Here is a 15,541-nt window from a genome sequence, read left to right on the forward strand (position 1 = left end):
AAATAGTGACTTGTGTTATTTTCTCTTACTGAATAAAATTTGGGGGTGGGTGTTTAAAAAAAAAAGTGGTTGTAGTTGACACTGTGGCACACACCTGTAATTCTGCCAACTCAGAAATTGAGGCAGGAGGATTGCAAGCTTAAGGACAATTTGGGCAAGTTAGTGAGACTTTGTCTCATAATAAAAACATAAAGGACTGGGTATGTGCTCAGTGATCAAACAACCCTGCATTCAATCAATCCCCAGTTCCTCCACAAAAGAGGGGGTTGGAAATGTGTAACAGGGCTTCACTTGATGCTCTTTTATTATTGTTATGCTCCAGTTCGGGACCCCCAAAAGACCACCAGAGACTGAGATTGATGTAAGCAGCAAAGAGGCATTTATTGCAATGTAGCTGGGTCCTCTGCACACGCAGGAATTGGTGACACTGAGAGGCTCTGAGCCCAGGGTTTAAGCAGTTTTATACACTCTTGGGGGAAGGCAGAGACTTTACATACATCAGAGCAGCTCTTAGCAAATTATCAAATGCCGTGGGAAAAATCATAAAACAACTCTAAAACAGGATTAGCACATTCACTGGCAGGAACAAGTTGGGTAGGGGTGATTGGTGAGTACAATAGGGGGATTCTTCTGAACTGATTGCTTTAAGCCACGAGGGGAGTATGTGCTGAACTACATGGTTTTCCAACATGTTATCAATCACCATAAACTACGGGGAGGGTCATCTGTCATCCCAGGTATTTTCCCTGTCTCATGCTGATTGGTGGTTGCTAGGGGGATGCTATGAGTCCTCACCTAGCCTGAGTCAGGGACACCTGGCACTGCAGATCTCTCCTGTTATTTGTAGATAAACAACTCAGCAGGGTGGTTATGTGCCTAGGAGTGCTCTGTGGGTTTTTCCAAAGACATTGGTCATGCCCCCTTTCTTGGACAGGCTTTGCTCTGAGGTAGAGGCTGGTTTCTCAAAAATGGAGTCACATCAGTTTCTCACTATATCCCTTGTGCCTTGAAACTTACATTCCCCCCCAAACCTTCTCCCTAACCTTCTCCTCCCTGAACTTCCTTTCCCTGATCTTCTTCTTCCTGGTTTTTTCTCTCTAATCTCATTTTCTCTGAAACACCTCTTTAAAAACAACATGTTCCTGCTGATGGGTAGATAACTGCCTTTGGGACAGGTGTCCTCTGTGTTCCTCCTTTGCTAGAAAGTAATAAATATTCTTTTTTCTTTTTCTGAAAACTATGTCCTGGTTATTGGATTGACACTGGGGACACAGACCTTTTACTACCCTTGTATAGAGCCCCTGGGTTCAATCTTCAATACTAAAAATAAATAAATAATTGGACAAGCAAGCAGGATCAGCATACCTATCACTTGGCCATTGGCGATTATTCCTTTTATAGTCCCCATGCTTGCCTTCCTGAATTTAAAGGGTTTAAAACACTTTTTTACAACCACACACACTCCAAAGTCCAAACTGTTGCCATCAGTTTCAGACAACTCAAGGAAACCAACGTTTGTTATGTTCTTGCTGAGGATGTCTATCAGCCATGAACTCCTGTGTACTTACAGGTGGTGCTAATGGTGAAAGATTTCCATCAAAATGACACCACTCCATGTCAAACTCTGACAAAACAGGGCTGGGGGGAGGTGCTGGGAAGAGGGCATTTTGAACTACCCAAGTAGCAGGGATTATAGGGGCACGTCACCAAACCAGCTGCTACACAATATTTTTAATAGGCTGAACTTTTCTGATCTATTTCTTTCCCTGAATTTCACTCCACAGTGGCACACTGTCATGTGTACAGGATACACATGACAATCGAGCCTCATCTCAGAATTAGCATTTTCCATCTCTTATTTCCAAATGCTCTCAAATACTATATGTGGCTTTTAGCATGGCTTACATTTAAATTGAGCATGGTGGTACCTGCCTATAATCCAGCTATTCAAGAGGCTGAAACCAGAGGATCATAAGGTTGAGGCTAGTCTGGAAAACGTAGTGAGATCCTGTCTCAAAATAAAATATGGCTAGGAGCCAAATGTGGTGGCAAGTGTCTGTAATCCCAGTGGCTTCAGAGGCTGTGGCAGAAGGATAGTGAGTTCAAAGCCAGGCTCAGCAACTTACCATGGCCCTAAGTCACTTAGTGAGAACCTGCCTCAATAAAAAATAAAAAGAGCTGGGGATGTGGCTGAGTGCTTAAGCACCCCTGAGTTCAATGCCCAGTATGAAGAAAGAAGGAGATGAAGAAGAGGGAGGAGAAAGAGTGGCAAAAAGACAATAAGGAGGAGGAGGAAGAGAAGAAGGGACAGAAAAATAAACCAGTTAAGGGACCCGAGGCAGAGTCCACCCGAGAGCTGAACATTCCCTCTACTGGGCACAATGAAATCTGACTCTAGAACCCAGCAGTAGAAAATTGCTTGGGGGAGAGGGGATGCACTGGGACAAGCCTGCCCTCTAGTGGCTGATTTACAGGTGGCTCTGGCTTCGGATTTCATTTTTCTGTGTTTGGTGCTGACTCTGGAGAGTAGACTTGAAAATTAATTCAAAACTAGATCTCCCCCATCCCAGAAAGAGACTTTCTGTTTGTTTCTTTTTGTTATTGGACACAGTGGGTGGGGGAAGAAGCACTGTTGGTGCTCCTGAGTAGTGTCCTGATGCTTAGAGAGCTTGAACTTGAATGCAAACCCATGTTGGCCTTCGAGTCTTTTAGGGCTTACCTTGAGGTCTCTGTCAGCTAGATATGAAGGTGGTGGCCCCAAGGCCTTGGTTTCTGCACCTGAGATAAGGGCATCTTGGAGGTCGCTGGGTAGATGAAACTGGAAAACTGGATCCTAGTTGCTGGTGAATCTAGCTTTCCTGCTGGGTTTTGCTTTTCCTGGACTAGAGATCCTGTGACTCTTGCTGCAGGCAGAGCCTGGCCTCATGTCATTTCTGGGAACCCAGGGCCTCAACTCCCCATCTGCCTTAATGGCCAGTCTTGCTACCCTTGTCACTACAGAAATATCCCTGACCCAAGAGAAGCTTTACTCCTCTGTGTAGTGCAAATCATCAGCCTCCAGTCAAGTTGCCCAGGGTGCCAAGTCACTCAAGTGCAAGCCAGTCTTTCCAACCTGGTGTCACTGAGTCCTCTGATAGTGTCCCTATTTTTTGTTAATTCACTCTGGGAAACGTGGTCCTCTCAACAGCCTTCTGGAAATGAAAACGACCTCGGGCAATGTTGAAACATTATGCAAGCCTGGCAAGTGCCTCTTGGCAAGCTTTGCCCTGGGGGAACCTCTCCATCCAAACCTCCCTGCTCTCCCTAGTTCAAGGTGATGAGTTGCCATTACCCCAGCTAAAACTAGTCTTGTCAGAGGACCTTAGCAGGCAGAGTCCAGTCTCTATAAGCTCTTGGAGATGTTGGGGAGAAGTGTACGTGGGTCAAAGGCATGTGTCTCAGTCATGGTTTGGATATGAGGTGTCTGTTATGCTTGAATTCAGGACCCCCAAAGACCACCAGAGACCCAAGATCGATGTGGGCAGCAAAGAGGTGTTTATTGTGAGCTAGCTTGGTCCTCCGCGCGCATACACAGCAACTGGTGACGCTGAGAGGCCCCAAGCATAGGGGTTACAGCAGTTTTATACATTCTTTGGAGAGGGCAGGGACGTTACATATATCATAGCATCCCTTAGCAAATCATTACACACCACAGGAAAATAAAATAACAACTCTAAAACATGATTAGCACATTCACTGGCAGGAACAAGTTGGATAGGGGTGATTGGTCAGTACAAAAGGGGTATTCATTTGAACTGATTGGTTTAAGCCAAGAGGGGTGTATGTGCTGAACTACATGGTTTCCCAACAGGTTATCAACTACCATAAACTACTGCGAGGGTCATCTGGCATTCCAGGTATTTCCCTGTCTCATGCTGATTGGTGGCTGCTAGGGGACTGCTATGTCACCTAGCCTGACTGAGTCAGGGACACCTGGCACAGCAGATCTCTCCTGTTATTTGTAGATAAACAACTTAGCAGGGTGGGAATGTGCTTAGGAGTGCTCTGTGGGTTTTTCCAAGGACAAAGGTGATGTCCCTTCTTTGGACAGGCTTTGCTCTGAGATAGAGGCTCGTTTTTCATGTCCTTTAAAATCTGCTGTATTAAGAAGGGTTACTCATCCTTTACATGGGAAGGACGGTGTCACTGAGAAAGCCAAAGTCATTGAGAAAGCACAGAGGCCCCTTTAAGTCACCAACCCCCAGTGGCTACTTCAGTGTTTAGTAGGAGAAAATTTGCAGCCTCTCCCCACCTGGGCAGAGGATTTAGGAGCTTCTAGGTGCTTTCTATGGCCCACCCCTGGGCGAGATGCCTTGGTCCCCTAAACTTTAACATGCCTGAAAAGTCACCAAGGAAATGGTTCAACAAACATTCCTAGGTTTCACTCTCACAGACTCAGGGTCAGAGACCGAGAATTCACATGTCCAGCAGCTCAAAGGTGCTGGGTGCTGTCAGCATTGATGGCTCCCCTTATGGCACTGCCGGGTCTGCTCTTGGGGCCCCACTTCCTTCGAGGTGGGCAGTGCAGGACCGCCTCATCACAAGCTCTTTTTGTGCGTTGTTATTTCTGTAAGAAGACCTTAGAAGGGCCCTGGATCCCTCCGACTAGGGCAGCATGGAAAATGTTGGAGAAGTTGGCAGGGCAGGGGCAGGGTTGGAGCAAACCGGGTGGAAAGTGGGGAAGTGCCCTTCTGTCCAGATGGGGAAGCTGTACATCCTTGCAGGAGGCACAGACTTCCTCAGCTGCCCCGAAAGACAGCCTTTGACTTCAGAACGCCCAGGTCTGCAGAGAGAGCTGGTGGGGAACCCAAGGGCCACACCACAAATAGCGCACCTGGGAGGAAAGCTACCTGCAAGGACTCGCATCTATTCCCACTGTGCTTTGGGTGTTCCCCTCAAGTCCTTGCTCACTTTGATTTATTAGAAAAAATTTACATAAGATTTACTTACAATTTTAGGGGCCATTAGCAAAAAGCCAATGTTTTGTAGTCAGAAGTCCTGGTTTCCCTCTCCTTGCCTCCATGAGGTTGGGAGTAACCGTGTAGGAAATGGTGGAAAGCCTGGGGGCCTTCTCCGAGTCTGTTTCTTCATGGTTGATGGGTCAGTACTGCACAGGGCTGTTTATGTGGATCGAGGGATATAATATGTGCGCAAGGTAGCCCCAGCACACCATGCTGCTGTTATGTAGCCTCCAGCCGAAAGACAATGCTTCAAATAATTTAGGCTTTTTTCCCCCCACCATGGAATTCTCTTCCTTCCTGAATTTTTATTTTTTATTTTTTTATTTTATGGAGCCAAACCTGGCCTTCCTCGACCATCTTTCTGTACAATGTCCCTGGTACAATATTGGCACATCCACGTGAATTCTTTAAGTAAATGAATAGAAACTTGAGAATTCAAGGGATGAACTCTTTGGGTTCCTGTTGTAAACAATTTCCGAGGTGGTATATCCCAGTAAAGCAGTCCCTCTCCTGTATCCTCAGGGGACACTTTAAGACCCCAGTGAATGCTTGAAACCACAGATAGTAGCAACCCTGAGTTCTTTCCTGCACATATATACCCATGAGGAAGTGTGATTCATACATTAGTCACCATAAGAAAACAACGATAACCAAAAATAGAACAATTTATTACAGTATATAAGTATGTAAAAATACACTGTAATAAATGCTTTTTAAAACTTAAAAAACAGTTGCTGTATTAATGCAAGCAGAGAAATGATCAAATCAAGAGAGCTGTAATCTAATCAGTGGATTAATCCATCCAATGGATTAATTAGTCATTTTCCAAGCACACTCAAGTATTTTCCAAGTATATTCTGATAATTAGCATTTCTCCCTCATATTTAATAATACAAATAAAATCAAAACAGAACCATGATATTGTCCACCACGCATAAGAAAACTAACAACTAGACACTGGTTCAAAGAAAATTCTAGAGGCAAATAGAATTTCTCTTTATAAGATAAATTATAGTTTTCTGTGTGGAATGGATAGTGATGAACCCAGCCTGATTCCATCTTAAGATTGAGAATCATCTCGTCACAAAGCCATGAAAAGTTCATTTCTGTTTTACTATAAATTAGTGTAATTTCTAAACTTGTTTGCAATTCTTGCCTGTGCCTTGAACTCACCCATGCATGGCTTTCCCTGACTAGATAACAACCTTCTCTGAAACCACAGTGGTGCCTCAAAAATTCTAATATTGGGATTTAAATTTACTCCCTACTTTGAAATATCATGCCATGTATATCATTAACCTAATATCTGCCTTTGTATTATACTTGTCAAAATCCTGTTAGCTATAAGTTCTCAAGACATCCCCTTTGCAAATTTGTGATATAAAACCTTGTTCCTATAGTGCTGAGGGGCTGGTATTTAGCCTGTGTTTGGAGGGACAGCCATGATCAGTCTCATCATGTACACAAACACAAACTTGCTTTAATTTAATTTAAAATTGTAGTTGGTGGTCTTTTCTTTGCATCAGGGTTCAAAAATAGATGCTTAGGGTATATTTGCAAAGAAACTCAATCATTCTTAATTGGAGATGATATATGGGGTTTACTTTATCTAATTCATAGAAATTGTTTTGTTTGTATCTAACTTAAACTGTTATAGTTCAAGCTTTGTCTCAGTGTTTCATAAACTGACTTCCAGACCACACTCGTATAATCAAATCAAGCCTTTATTGAAGCACACCGGTGGTGGCTGACCAGAACATAAAGCTGTTCCCCTGATCAGCCCCAAACAATTGCAACAGCACTCCTTATAAGCCTGAAAACAGCAAAAGGGATGTTCAGGGCCTGGGGGCGGGGTGTCTAGCCAATGCAAGGAAGCCAGGTTACAGTGCAGTCAAGCGAAGGGAAGCCTAACCAATCACAGTTATCCCAGTCACCCCAGTTACAGAAACAGAGCCCTGTTACCCTAGTTACAGAAACAATGCCCCATTAGGTAGTTCTGTGTTCTTAAAGGTTTCTTTAGCAAAAGGAAAAGAACATCTTGCCCCAGTCATGACTCTTCTACTTGGCATGGTTGTTTTACAGGATGAAGTCATAAAACAAAATGGAGTCACATTTGCTCCTACTATCACATTCCTCACTGGTTTTAGTAGGTTTGATGTCAATCTTGCACATCATTAGGCCTCAGTTTTTGTTCCATCTTCTGTGTCTAAGGGACTATACTGGGATCGCAAGACCATAAGTCTGACCTCATCTATATTCTTGTGTATATGGTTTAGGAGGGTTTTTAAGAGGCAAGGTCCTACAGTAATACCAATCAGGAAAAGGACTAGGGTCCCAACTATGGCTGAAATGATGGTAGTCAACCAAGGGGACCATGAGAATAGGTTTTTGGAACCAATTGTCTGAAGTTTAAATTTATATCTATTTGATATATATCCTTGGTAAGAACTGCAGTTTCTAAAGCAGTAGATCCAGCTATTCCCAAACCAGCCAGGAGAGGAACTAAAATGGGGGCAGCCAGTCTATGTTGATAAATCAGTGGGGCCTGGCCTTTCAATAAGTCCAGGTGTTCTTTTCCATTTACTCCATCAAAATAGTAGGTTACATAGTTCAGAGTTATTGACAGTTTGGAGATTTAGTCAAGGAGTTCAAAGTGGGACCCAGGAAGCACAATTTTTGCTGAACGGGGAGTTTTCCCACTTATAAGTTGGGTTGTGGAAGCAAATGTCTCTTTATAGGAGATCACCCAGGGTGTTCTTGGGAGAAGTTTCCCAGGTACATCTTCCTGAGCTAGACATATTGGTGAACATCTATGTTAACTGTAATTTTTCCTCTAATATTAGGGACCTCCAACTGCTGTAAGGGAAAAGGGCGATGACCGTTCTTGCTACTTCCAGCTGAAAGGAGGGTGATGTGCAGTGGGCAAGCAGTTTGGAGTCCCTTTTTAGAAACTGAGTGGGTCAAGGAGTCCATGGTAAAAATCTGGCTCAGGAAGAACAGGATGTAAATTCACCTGGGGTGGACACTTCTATGAGAGAAACAAGAAGACATGAGTGCTGAAGTAAGATTAATACAAATAGAAGTTGTAGCATCTGGAACCTATCCATGAATATCATGAAAATGACATAAATTAATAATTGTTTACCAGGAGGCAAAAGACCTGAGAATATGTCCCCATAACAATGCCTAACAAAGCCTAAAAAGGCACTTTTTTAGGGAACATAAATCTTTAACATTGTCAGAATTATCAGGAATATAGACACAAAATTTAGTTAAATTAGTTAATGTCATCTGGTTTTTGTAAAAATACCTTTTTGGCATGACCTCTGTGTTCAGTAAAGATCCTTTTGTTACTTAGGGCTAGATAATTATATTAATAAACATTGATTACATCTACCTGTGTTGGAAGTTAGGAAGACCTGTAGGCCTTAAACTGACTAAAAACTTCTGGTAGTTTTTTTATTGACAGTTATCAGGCATTTTTGCCTAAGAATTTCTCTATTGTTGCCTTCAGTCTTACTTATTTTGAGGGGTGCTAAGACTAGTATACATTTTAAGTTATATTAAAATAACTGTTGTTTCTTTTTAAATGTCCAGGAATGGCTGTGCTTTGGTTTTAGCTGTTTGTGCTAGGTGTTTAAGACCAAGCAGGTCAGATTAAACTTGTTTTTATCTATTGGTAAGAATCAGCTGAGTTTCCTTGGAGGACATTTTTGGGGAACTTGTGAGCAGTATTTTAGCTCTGTTAGTGTCATCTGCATTAGGATGAGTCAAGGTCTTGCTGATCATATGGCTTCCCTTGGAAGCATCAGGCATGTCTCCTTTTTAAATGACCCTCCTCTTTTGCAGCATGTACACACATTGTCTTTCTGTTCTCCAGGGGTCTCATTAATCTCCCTTATCGGGAGGTTATGTGGCCCAGAGTTGCAAAGCTTTTCCCCCTGTCCTGGGGTCAGGCTGACTCAGAGGGCTAGAAACAAATATTGTTTTCTTTTTCTTTTTTTTTTGGGGGGGGGTTATTTTAAACTTAATATTTAAATTGGGCGTTAAACATCCAGCAAGTCAGTTTTACCAGTTTTAAAGTAAGAATGCTGGGCTTTAACTTTAATGTTTATAACTTTACAGTTAATTTTTACATAACACAATATCCTTGTTTTATTTATTAATTTATGTAATGCTGAAGATCTGCCTGAAGGCAGAAGTTGACACCTTAGCATCTACTGTATTATCAAATCACTGTACACCAATAAGTCAGCTTGCAGACTTAGAGACCCAATTAGATTCTGGCTCTAAATACTCTCTTGCCAGGTCTTCTGCTTTTGCTCTCTCTTTTTTCTCTCACTTCCCCTGTCTCTCATTCTTCTTCTCACTTTTTTCCTCTCTCTTTTTCCTTCTCTTTCTCTCTCTCTCTCTCTCTCTCTCTCTCTCTCTCTCTCTCTCTCTCTCTCGCTTTTCTCTCTTGAACTTTCTTGTCTCTCTCTCTTTTGCATTTTACTCTCTCTCTCTTTCTTCTCTCTCTCTCTCTCCCTCCCTCTCTCTTTGTGTTGATCAAAAATTGTCACAGTAAAGGTCTCTTGGTTGCTCTGAGTGTAGTGGTCACATTTTTTTAGTTAAAATGAAAATACAAAGTGAAATTAACAATAGTAAAAACATATTTAGCTTGTATATAATTTTGAACTTTGCCTGAGTTATACATTTATTTTTTTATATGAGGTCACAGTAATATTTCCAATAAAATTAATCTTTGAATATACCTTTAAATTAACTGAAAACTGGCCTACTTTGAAGTTATTCTGACATGTTGTAAGGTGGAAGGCAGAGCCCTATCTCAGGTAAGGCAGGGTTCTTCACAATCTTAGGTAAAATGTTTTAGTTCTAAAGTTGAACTTTGTCTCTCTTTTTAGATATCATTTTATGAAGTTTACATATATTGTTTTCTGACTGTGTATGAATGTTAGTAGTACAATATGACATACATCTGAAACATTAATTAACGAAAGGCTGAGAGTCATTAACATTTTTTTATGTAGAAAAGTGGCAGAATGTTTTATAATATTTAACCTTTAAATAGATTAATCTCTCGTTACTTTTAAAAATATCTTTAAATTTTTATATCTCAATGTAAAAGATAACATAAGGTTTGGTTACAAAACATCAAATAATATAAATCCACAATAAAATTTATTATCTTTATAAGTATAAATTACCATTACAGACAATTGTAATTTGGAGAATGCCACCTTTATAAAATGTTTCCTTCTACCTTAAAGACTTGTATAACTGAAAGATATGAACACATTTAATCTGTAAAGAAGAGTAATGTACCACACTTTTATTGATGTTTTTATATTAACCAAGGTTAGCTTTTAAAGGAAAATCTAGACTCCATAATGTAGGACAATGCTTTAAAATAACAGTTGCTGTTTTGCCACAGATGTAAAGACCTTAATTTTTCCAAGATAACTTGTTCTATTGGATAAAACTTAACAGCCACAATGTAATTAATATTTTTAGAAGTCTTTGTCATTTTAACATATAAATATATCAGTACATTATTATTTGTCCTTAGGGAACAACCTTGAATAGTTTTAACTATTTTTATTACATATATAACCAACTTAGTTACATATAAACCTTTTAATATTTGTCTTTTATTTATAGACCTTTATATTACTTAATTAGACTCTTTTGTTGTTTACTTAGATGTATTAAAATTATACTTTATCACATAAAGACTTTTTACCTGGAAACTTTTTTAATTAAATATATTTTTTTTTATTTAGAACTTTTTAATAATTTTCTTAACCCATTGATCCTTTTTTAACCTTGAAATAACCCTTATAAATTTCTGAATTTAGATAAGTTAATTCCTTTTAATAATATGAAATATTTGTTACTTACAGTTCTTTAATTGAAATACAATTGAAGCATCTTGACTCTTTGTATGTAGAATTATACCTTTTGGGACTTTGTAATTTATAGTAACATTGTTTTTATACTAACGCCAAATAATTTTAAACTTTCTTTTTAGTTTAACAATTTATGAAAACATCAACATTGTTTAAATATTTTACCTTATGGAATTTAAGGAGTTAAGAGTACTTGATATTATATTTAACAGTTAGCATTTTAACTTTGTACCTATTAGATGTCTTTAACAAACACATCCATGATTAATTTTATATACGTTTAGATAAAATTTATGTATCTTTTTTAAAAAACAAGGTATCAGACAAGTGCATTGAATAGTATTAGTAATCTCTTTTTTCTGTTGAATAAAAATCCTAGAGACAATGGATATCAGACACTTTATAGACATTAACATTTTAATAGCTGTTTACCCATGTAGAAACAAAACTGTGTATTAGTAACTTTAAAGATATTTGTACTTTTATCTATTTTCCAAATTTGAATTGAACTTTTTAAATTATATATTAACCAAAAGTATTTGGATCCGTTTTTTAAAATGTTAATTTATGAACTCATTTGTACCAAATATATTTAGACATGGCAATACACGTAGACAGACAGTACACACCGGTGCACCCACACAAAGCAAACAGACAAACAAAAAACTTGTAGCTTATTTTTTTAAAACTATTAGATTGAGTGTTAACCCTTGTAAATTGGCCTTAGAATAAAGCAGAGTGTAATCAGAAAAACATATTAACCTAGGCATATTGGATCAAAATTATGAGTTTAACAAACATAGAATTTTAAAAGTTTTCTGACCTTTCTCCTGAGGTGGTCCTGTTCATGAAAGCTGAAAAGAGTTGAGGGAACATAGACAAATGAAGGGGGTTTATTTCTCCTTAGAGGAACTTCTCAAAGACACAGCTTTATTGGTCTCCTTGGGAGAGTGCCCCAGGTTGGGTCCCATTTTAAACTGGTTTTTCTGGTTTCTTGGATAGCAGCCACCAACTTTTAGCCTGACATTGAAAAATCTTTAGACCATTTTTTTAATAGTTTGGAGTTATTTATGCTTACAAATACTGAGAGAAAAAAGCCAAATTTCTAGAAAAAATTATGCTTTTTGTTGTACAATTTAGGAATAATAATTTTATAAAACACTTTAGTTTTCATCTGTCCTCTATAGGAGTTGACAAGATTTATCCAGTTGGCCACCTGGCCCAGTTCCTAAATGAAGGCAATCTCTAGATTGCCTTTTTCTTTTAACTTTAGATTTTACTTTTGACATTTATTTTTAATCATAATGACAGCACTTTATGATTTAATGCAAGCTGTAGTGAGCATAGTTAAAACCGTTTTAACCATTTTTTTTCCATTAAAACAAACTGAGGTAGAAATTAACATAGAACACAAAGGAAACAAACAAAAACAAACAAAAAGACAAAGTCCTGAAAATTGTTAAGAAAACAAGTTAAAGGAGTCCAGGTAGAGATCTCTGTAGCGCTTCCTTGTCTCTGATGTCAGTGGAGTGAAGGAGTCCTGGTGAAAGAAGAGTGGTTATGAGAACAAGAAAAGGACCCCACGCACAACACTCAGACAGATAAACACAAGACAAACGGCTGGCGAACAGACACAGGACAAATGACAAACAGCGAGAAGATGCTGGAGAAATGACAAACAGCAGAACCAACATAGGACAAGCAACAATCGCTGAGGTCACACAGGGAGACCTCTAATGAGGCAGAGACCAAGTCTTGTCCCGCCCCCAGACAGATGAGGCCCAGCATGGTGGCCTCCAGTGGGACAGATGACGTCTCCTCCTGCCCCCAGACAGATGAGTCCTCCCAGGGAGGCCTCCAGTGGGCCCCAGATACAGACAGATAAGGTCACACAGGGAGACCTCCAGAGAGACAGTGACAACGTCTCCTCCTGTCCCAGGGAAGGTGTAAGCCACTACGTCCAATCTGACCTTTTCCCCCAGAGAAGAGTCAACTCCCCAGAACTGATAGCCAGCAGGAGGCTTTTCAAGTGTCCTAGGACAGATTGGAATCATCTTTGGAGTGAGGCTGAGAAACATCTCTCCGGAGCTCCCCTCTACTTCAGGGCCGAGGTCCAAAGGCCCGTCGTTGGAGGCAAATTTGGCATGAGGGTAGGGAAGAAATGGATCCCGGATGAGCCCCCAAATGTTATAGTTCAAGCTTTGTCCTAGGGCTTCATAAGCTGACTTCCAGACCACTCATGTATAATCGAATCAAGCCTTTATTGAAGCACACTGGTGGTGGCTGACCAGAACATAAAGCTGTTCCCCTGATCAGCCCCAAACAATTGCAAGAGCACTCCTTATAAGCCTGAAAACTGCAAAAGGGATGTTGGGTGAGGGGGGGCGGGTCTATCCAATGCAAGGAAGCCAGGTTACAGAAGTGGGACAGTGCAGTCAAGTGGAGGAAAGCCTAACCAATCACAGTTATCCCAGTCACCCCAGTTACAGAAACAGAGCTCTGTTACCCTAGTTACAGAAACAATGGCCATTAGGTAGTTCCATGTTCTTAAAGGTTTCTTTAGCAAAAGGAAAAGAACATCTTGCCCCAGTCATGACTCTTCTACCTGGCATGGTTGCTTTACAGGATGAAGTCATAAAACAAATGTGTTTGCTCCTACTATCACAAAACTACACATTCCTCCTGTCAAGAAGCAGAGGCAGATGTGGGAAAGGACTGTGACATCATACCACCACCAAGAGTTGGATAATGGGATTCAGTTTGACCCTTTCTTTCATGAATGCTAGATGATTCACCTTGTGTGACAACAACAACAACAAAACAAAATAAAAATAAAACAAAATTTTCCACCTAAGTGGGTCGAGCCCAGTACTCATCCTGTCTCCTACCTGAAAAGGCCAGAGATCCTCTTAAAAATCTGGTGACTTCCCTAACTTAAGGTCCTACATGAATTGACCTCTGATTAGTCTGTCATGTGTTCCCAACCCCAATTGTTTTGTGCTTCAGAGAAATGTGGCCCTGTACTACACACCAGGATGCTTTTGGCTCTTGATAATTGTCTCAAAGCAACTTATATAACCTTTCATGAAAGCAATGCTAGCGACAGATACACCCAGGAGTGCATCCAGTGCTATTTATTGGAGACTAAAGGACAGAAACGTGTCTCAGGCAGCAGCAAGATGCTGGACTGCCACTGGGATGATACCTGGACATTCTCAAAAACAATAATGTGTCTGACACGTAAGTGGATATTAAGAAACAGGTCAAGCCATGCTGGGTGGGGGCACACCTGTAATCCCAGCAGCTGGGGAGGCTGAGGCAGGAGGATGGCAAATTCAAGGCTATCCAGGAAACTCAGAAAGATCTTCAGCAACTTAGCAAGATCCGTGTCTTAAAATAAAAAGTGATGGTGGGTAAAACACCCTTGGGTTACATCCCCAGTACAAAAGAAATGGCAAAAGAAAAGTAAAGGTCTGAGACTCAGAGACTGGGACAACATGTTTCTGTGATTGTTAACAATTTTGTTGGCCTCCAGGGCTTGAGATGTGTGTCAGGATTAACTGGTGGGTAAAATGTCGGTTATGACTGAATGGCTCTGGTCACATCAAGCTGTATCCCTATGCTATGGTTTGGTGCAAGTTTCATGTATTAGAAAGCTTCATGTATTAGAAAGATCACCCTCATTGTGGTGATTTTAGGAGTCAGAATCTCCTGGGAGGTCATTAAATGTGTGTTCTTAGAAAGGAATGGCTCTCCTGGGATGCTGAATCAGTCCTCCTGAGAGCTGTTCAGAAGCCTGAGCCTGAGCCTCGGGTTGTGCTCTGGCTTCCTCCCACAGGCCAAATGAAGAGGGCTGCCTGATTTTGGCCTTGCATCTTTCAGAACTGTGGGATAAATAAATCGGTTTAAAAAAATAAACTAAGCCTGTCTCAGGTATTTTATAGCAGTAACATAAAATGGATTAATGTACCTGTGACCACAAAGGGCTCAGGATTTCATTCTTTTTTTAAGTGAAATTGTACCTCAGGTAGGAATCTCTAAATTGGAAAGAAAATCACTTATTAATATTTTAGCAACTGTTAGAAAAATTTTGAACACTTCAAATTGTCTACTAGCAGTGCAATCTGAAAGACATTTGACCTAGGAGGACTCCAGAGGAGAAGTGATCTCTTTGTCCTGCTGTTCATCAGGAAGTCACTTGTGCCCTAACTAGTAAAAAGTGATATTTCTGATAAAAATCTAATGTTTTTAAAGAAGAAATGAGAGCCTTTTATCAATGAGCACACCCTACATAATTGACATATTCAGCAGAATAAATCTGGGTTCCCTGGAAGCTTCATCCAGTGGAATTTTGCAGTCCAAGGCTATTATTCATCTTATAGGTATTGTACTTGCCCACTGGTGCAATGTAGTCTCTCAAGGGTTTTAAATGATCTATGGCCAGGTACCAAGATGCACACCTATAATCCCAGCAGCTTGGGAGGCTGAGGCAGGAGGATTGATGGTTCCAAGACATCCTGGGTAACATACTGAGATCCTCTCTCAAATTAAAAAAGAAAAAGTGTTCAGGATGCAGCTCAGTAGTAAAATGCCTCAAATTCAATCCCCAGTACCAACACACACACACACACA

Source organism: Callospermophilus lateralis, chromosome 7 (genome assembly GCF_048772815.1).
Source record: "Callospermophilus lateralis isolate mCalLat2 chromosome 7, mCalLat2.hap1, whole genome shotgun sequence".
NCBI lineage: Eukaryota > Metazoa > Chordata > Mammalia > Rodentia > Sciuridae > Callospermophilus > Callospermophilus lateralis.